This window comes from Pongo pygmaeus, chromosome 15, assembly GCF_028885625.2.
Source record: "Pongo pygmaeus isolate AG05252 chromosome 15, NHGRI_mPonPyg2-v2.0_pri, whole genome shotgun sequence".
NCBI classification, from domain to species: Eukaryota; Metazoa; Chordata; class Mammalia; order Primates; family Hominidae; genus Pongo; species Pongo pygmaeus.
In genome coordinates, this window is record NC_072388.2 from 72,385,801 (window position 1) to 72,391,800 (window position 6,000).

At 43.7% G+C, this 6,000-nt stretch overlaps 1 protein-coding gene across 6 annotated transcripts in view; it reads right to left on the bottom strand.

Moving 5' to 3' along the window:
* The window catches only part of NUMB (NUMB endocytic adaptor protein), a 194,792-nt gene extending 191,436 nt beyond the window's left edge, over nucleotides 1–3,356 (bottom strand). For 4 of the 6 annotated variants that reach the window (XM_063651806.1, XM_063651800.1, XM_063651802.1 and 1 more), the window contains exons 1-2: nucleotides 3,152–3,346; nucleotides 2,269–2,357 (exon numbers count right to left, since the gene is read on the bottom strand). The gene's annotated coding sequence lies outside the window, so the exon portion shown is untranslated. Of the gene's footprint in view, nucleotides 1–2,268; nucleotides 2,358–3,151 lie in introns of all 6 variants that reach the window. The other 2 variants (XM_063651810.1, XM_054449540.2) reach the window with 2 other exon arrangements.
* Nucleotides 3,357–6,000: the final 2,644 nt, after the last annotated feature.

Consider the following 6,000-nt stretch of genomic DNA (forward strand, 5'->3'; position numbering starts at 1 on the left):
TCTGTCTTAAAAAAAAAAAAAAAAAAAAAAAGGAGGCATTCACCTCAAGGAGGTGGACTTTGGAAATTTTATGCTTTGTCCCTTTCTTCTTTCTGCTAACTCTTTGTCTCATATTTCTTCTATTTACTAACCTCCTTGTTCTTTGCAGAGCAAGCTACAAAGAGTCTAAAACTGTATGGTTTATTATTCAGAAAAATATTGTCTTTTTTCTAGCCTATATTTTTAGTCAAGTTTAAATAAAGTACATACTTCTATCACCAAACTAAGCAGAAATTATCCCTCCAGTAACTATACATAACAATAAAGTGCCTTTTCCTAGTTATTTTCCGGAACTTTCCTCCCCCTTCTCTCTTCCTCACCTTCCAATTTAGAAATAACCTCCCATTCAATTCAATGACTCACAAAAAGCCTGTGAAAGGAAAGTGGAAAAGCCAAAATAACTTAAAGATGTCTGAATCATTCAGTTGAAGATCAGACATTGACCATGATAAGATAGACGCCAAGATATAAGGCAAGCCTGAGCTAACATCCCATAACATATGAAGTAATGCAAATGTGAAGATGCCCCAAGAAAAAGCAAATTCCAGTATGTCCTTTTACACAGCCTTTTAATATATCACCAGCAGCTTGCTTCTCTCTAGTCTTGGCAGTGTGCCGTGCTACCAATTTTAGAGCAAGTTAGAAGACAATTAATGTCCTGACAGATAGGAAACAATAACGTCATAGGAGGGCATGACCATTATTTTGATACTTTGGGTAATAATGGCTCTTGCACAGCCATAGTGACTAGGTGCCATAGAGAACATAGAATTAGGCCAGCCTTGCTAAGAGGACTTGCCATCTAAGTTGAGGAATGCAGCGAAATTACTATCACAAAACTAGTTGGAAAATTGTCACAAAAGTCAGCCGCTATTTCATACACTAAAAAAAAAAAAAGAAAAAAGCATGCATAAATGCTTTTGCTCATATACACACATCTATCATTCCTATTCTTTGTGAATACCAGTTAAGAAAGGACATATAAAATAAATATGTTACAACCTAGTAAGAAGTGGGAAAACCTTAAGGAAGGTTTTAAGGAACATGCCTTGAAATAACAGAAGGCTATTGTGTTATCAAAGACTGTGCAGTACTGGAGGGGTTATTGCTTGTATCTTACATTTTGCTTTCATGTGCACAAGGTAACCCGATCGTGTAATTACTCCATCCAGTTTTTCTCTTTTCTTTCCTGTGTTTTGTGCTTCTCCATCATTCTCAGGGCTCCCTCTCAGAAAGCAAGAACACTGGAGTCTGGGAGTCTGCAGCTTCCTGTTGCATGGCTGGCTGTGGAGGTCCTGCAGATGGTATCTGTTCAGAGCCACTTGGGCACGACCAAGATGGCAGGCACATTCGGGGCAAAAATAGCATTTATAAATCCCAATTAAGCAGAAAATAGAGGACTCAGAGTGAAGTCCAATATCTGAGGAGTGATATAGTGTGCCTTGGGCTTTCCTGTACACTAATGCTGTTTCTCCTGCTCTTTCATAATATCAGTTTTCAAGAGAGAAGAATCCAAGTCTCCTTGCATTTCTATTTTAGCCCACAGGGGCAGTCTCACTAGGGAAAGGATCCATTTTTTGCTTTTGGATTTTTTTCCTCTGGATTCTACACACGATTCCTATTCCAACTAGATTAGAGAAATAAACAACCGGTGGAGAAGAAAATCGCTCAGATAGCAGACAAGGGCCAGAGCTGCCTGCCACTAGCAGTTGGAGGCAAGCCAAAATATTTGATAAGAGGTAGTTTCCTGAGTTAGGGATCCCTGAGGGTGGAGGCTGACAAAGATGAAGGGATTAGAGAGAAGGGGAGGGAAAAGGAGGGAAGAGGAGGAGATGAGGGGGCAGGAGAGAAAAGGGTAAGAAAAGCTAGAAAAACAGTCAAAAAATCCAATCAGAGTGCTGAGCCAGCTTACAGTCCTGCCTTGCCTACCCCCTACCCCCAGCCATGTGGACTTTACACTAGGTTGCATAATTACACCAGCAAAGTGCAGCCTCTGCCACTGGTTAAAAGGGAAGGCGTGCCAGGCTCCAGCCTATGGGACTGTTGTTCTGCTGCCACCTGGAAATCCTCCTAGAGCTCAAAGCCTGCTGCTCTGGGCAAAGCTGACAAGGAAGGACAGATTCATGCAGCCAACCAAGGAGCATACCTTCGTTTGATTTCCTTAAGGTGACCACTGGCAAAAAGCACTGGCTAAACAAAGGGAGACTATCTGGGAGAAGGTGTTTTTACCCTTTCAAGCTGGGGTGCTTTCACCACAGGGAAGTGCCACGCTGCTTTCCGCGCTGGAACAAGGCACTGTGGTTCCAAAGTTCAAGGCTCTGTTTCAGGGATGGGAAGGAAAAAAAAATCAGTGAAAGAAGGTGTTCTGGTCTCTCAGGCAGAACCATTTGTTATCTGATTCCAGAGCTCATGTAATTTTTAAATACCACACAATGCATTTTCATTACTAAATGCATTCATTTTCATCCTCAAGAAAAGTGTATGCCCCCTTCCACCTGCTTTACATAATATGGGTAAGATGGCTTGAGTGCCTGTAAAAATGGATGGACTGTAGCTCTCAGTTCTGCCATTGTGCTATTGACTGGAGCTCCTGGTTACTATCACCAGATCTATGGGTGGATCAGCCATTCTTCTGCAGCAGGGAGTGGACCGACTCAAAGCACTTAGCACCATTTAAACTTTTGTCCATCTCTGTTTTTATGCACACAAAGAGTTTCCTGGAAACATGGCTATACTCCAAGGATTTCAGAGAGTAGAATTCTTCCAGAACTGCAGTGTCCCAATCACTTGGAACCTCATGAGAAAGCAGACTTAAATTCAGACCCTAGAACCTAGAACCTAATATTGTCCAAAAGCTTTGGCTCTGCCATTTACCAACTGTGTAATTTGGGGAACATTGATTCATCACCCTAAAGCTTCATTTTCTTCATCTATAAAACGAGATACGTATTAGCTATCTTGTCTTGCATAACAAATTACCCCAAAACTCAGTAGCTTAAAACAACGTTTATCGTCTCAGTTCCTGTGGGTCAACTCTCTGGCTTTGGGTCTCTTGTAAGACCACAGTCATCTCAAGCTCAGTTGGGACAGATCTGCTTCCTGCCTCACTCACCTGGTTATTGTTGGCAGGACTCGCTTCCTAAGGCCTTAGTTCCCCAGGAGCTGTTGGCCAGAAGCCTCCCTCGGTGCCCTGCCTCATGGGCCTCTTCGTAGAGCATCTCACAACGTGGCAGCTTACTTCATCAGTGCAAGCAAGCAAGAGCAAGAGAGAGGGCTCACCAGAGGGAGTAATAGCAAAACAGAAGGCATAGTCTTTTGTAATCCAATCACGGATGTGACATCCCATCACTGTTGCCACATCCTGTGAGTTAGAAGTAAGTCATTAGGTCCAGCCCACACTCAAAGAGATTACACAAGGATGTAAAGACCAGCAAGAGGATCATTGGGAGCTATTTTAGAAGCAGCCTACTCTAAGATAATAATAATATCTAGGGTTTGTTTAAAATTTAAATTAGAGACTGCATGGTGGCAGCTACTTGGGAGGCTGAGGTGGGAGTCTCACTTGAGGCCAGGGATTTGAAGCCAGCTTGGGCAACATAGTGAGACTCCTCCATCTCTTAAAAAAAAAAGAAAGAAATAGAGGCTGGACGCGGTGGCTCAAGCCTGTAATCCCAGCACTTTGGGAGGCCTAGGCGGGCGGATCACGAGGTCAGGAGATCGAGACCATCCTGGCTAACACGGTGAAACCCCGTCTCTACTAAAAATGCAAAAAATTAGCTGGGCGTGGTGGCAGGCGCCTGTAGTCCCAGCTACTCGGGAGGCTGAGGCAGGAGAATGGTGTGAACCCGGGAGGCGGAGCTTGCAGTGGGCCGAGATCTCGCCACTGCACTCTAGCCTGGGCGACAGAGCGAGACTCCGTCTCAAAAAAAAAAAAAAAAGAAATATATGTGTATATTTTTAAATATTCAAAAATCAAAATAGAGAATATGTTCAATTCAGGGCCAGCATATTTTATGTAATATATAACTGTTATATATAATAACTATTATTACCATTAATATCATTATTGAGTATACAATGGCTGGTTTTCTCCCCTAGCTCCTAGAAGGAACCCTTTTATGAGGAGTAAATTAAATAATATACATAATTCAGGACCTGACATATAGTAAATTCTCAATAATCATTAGTTATTGTTAACATTATTAATAGCCGGGCATGGTGGCTCATGCCTGCAATCCCAGCACTTTGGGAGGCCAAGGTGGGCAGATCACGAGGTCAGGAGATGGAGACCATCCTGGCTAACACAGTGAAACCCCGTCTCTATTAAAAATACAAAAAAATTAGCTGGGCATGGTGGCAGACACCTGTAGTCCCAGCTACTCAGGAGGCTGAGGCAAGAGAATGGCATGAACTCAGGAGGCGAAGCTTGTAGTGAGCAGAGCTCATGCCACTGCACTCCAGCCTGGGCGACAGAGCGAGACTCTGTCTCAAAAAAAAAAAAAAAACATTATTAATAAACGTGTGATATTTGATATTCTCTCCAAGCTACTGGAAGGAAATACTTTGAACTCTCATTACTTTTCCAGGGTGGCCTTATTTCCATGTATTTTGTTCAGTTTTTCCATTAGCACCCTATACTCGCCAGAGCACAATTCTAGATTTGGGGTTCATAAAATATGACCACCAAAGCCATAACACAGTCTAATTTCCTGCCTGCCCTATACCAAGAAGGGTATGCCCAAAACCAGCAAAATGGGCTAGTTATGGCAGCACCTTCTATATGCACAAAAGTCTGAGCCTGGCCCCAACCAGAATCCAGAGAGAAGGGATTGTGCCTGGTAGAATGAACAGAGACTTGGCTATGTGACCTTTGTCCCTTTTAAAATATGGTCATCATTGTGCAGTCTACTGAGTCAATCCTCAACTAAGAATGAGAGAAAGAGGGACCTACACAGGCCCTACAGATGGGATAAGGGTGTCCAAGAAGATGTTTTCACACCTGGGTTGGAAGTAATAAGAACCCATAAAAATAAAGAGCAATTTTGCAATTAGAAAGTTGGAAGACGAGAGTCCAGTTTGTTGGCCAGGCTTGGTGGCTCACACCTGTAATCCCGGCACTTTGGAGGCCGAGGTGGGCGGATCACCTGAGGTCAGGAGTTCGAGACCAGCCTGACTAACATGGTGAAACCCCGTCTCTACTAGCCGGGTGCAGTGGTGGGCGCCTGTAATCACAGCAACTTGGGAGGCTGAGGCAGGAGAATCTCTTGAACCCGGGAGACGGAGGTTGCAGTGAGCCGAGATCACGCCATTGCACTCCAACCTGGGCAACAGTGAGACTCTGTCTCAAAAAAAAAAAAAAAGAATCTTGAGAGTCCAGTTTGCAACATGAAAGAAAGATCACTAAGAGGCTGGAGTCACCCTTCAGGGCTGGGTTGAAGCTGTCTTCCTTATAAAGGTGGAGGATATTGAAGGTTGGCCTGTGGCCAGGAAAAATGAGGAACTATAATCAAGAAAACCCCATTATTTTGGCTTTGAGTCATTTCTCAGGGCTCACCCATAATTATTACATAAGAAAGACAGAAAAAACAAAAACCTCCTAAGGTGTAAATGATCCTTAAACTAAAAACACTGTAGAAATACAAAGATCCAGGCTGGGCGTGGATCTTCATGCCTGTAATCCCAGCACTTTGGGAGGTTGAGGCGGGCAGATCACCTGAGGTTGGGAGTTCGAAACCAGCCTGCCCAACATGGAGAAAACCCGTCTCTACTAAAAATACAAAATTAGCCCGGCGTGGTGGCGCATGTCTGTAATCCCAGCTGCTCGGGAGGCTGAGGCAGGAGAATCACTTAAACCCGGGAGGTGGAGGTTGCGGTGAGCCGAGGTAGCACCATTGCACTCCAGCCTGGGCAACAAGAGTGAAACTCTGTCTCAAAAAAAAAAAAAAGAAAAAAGAAAAGAAA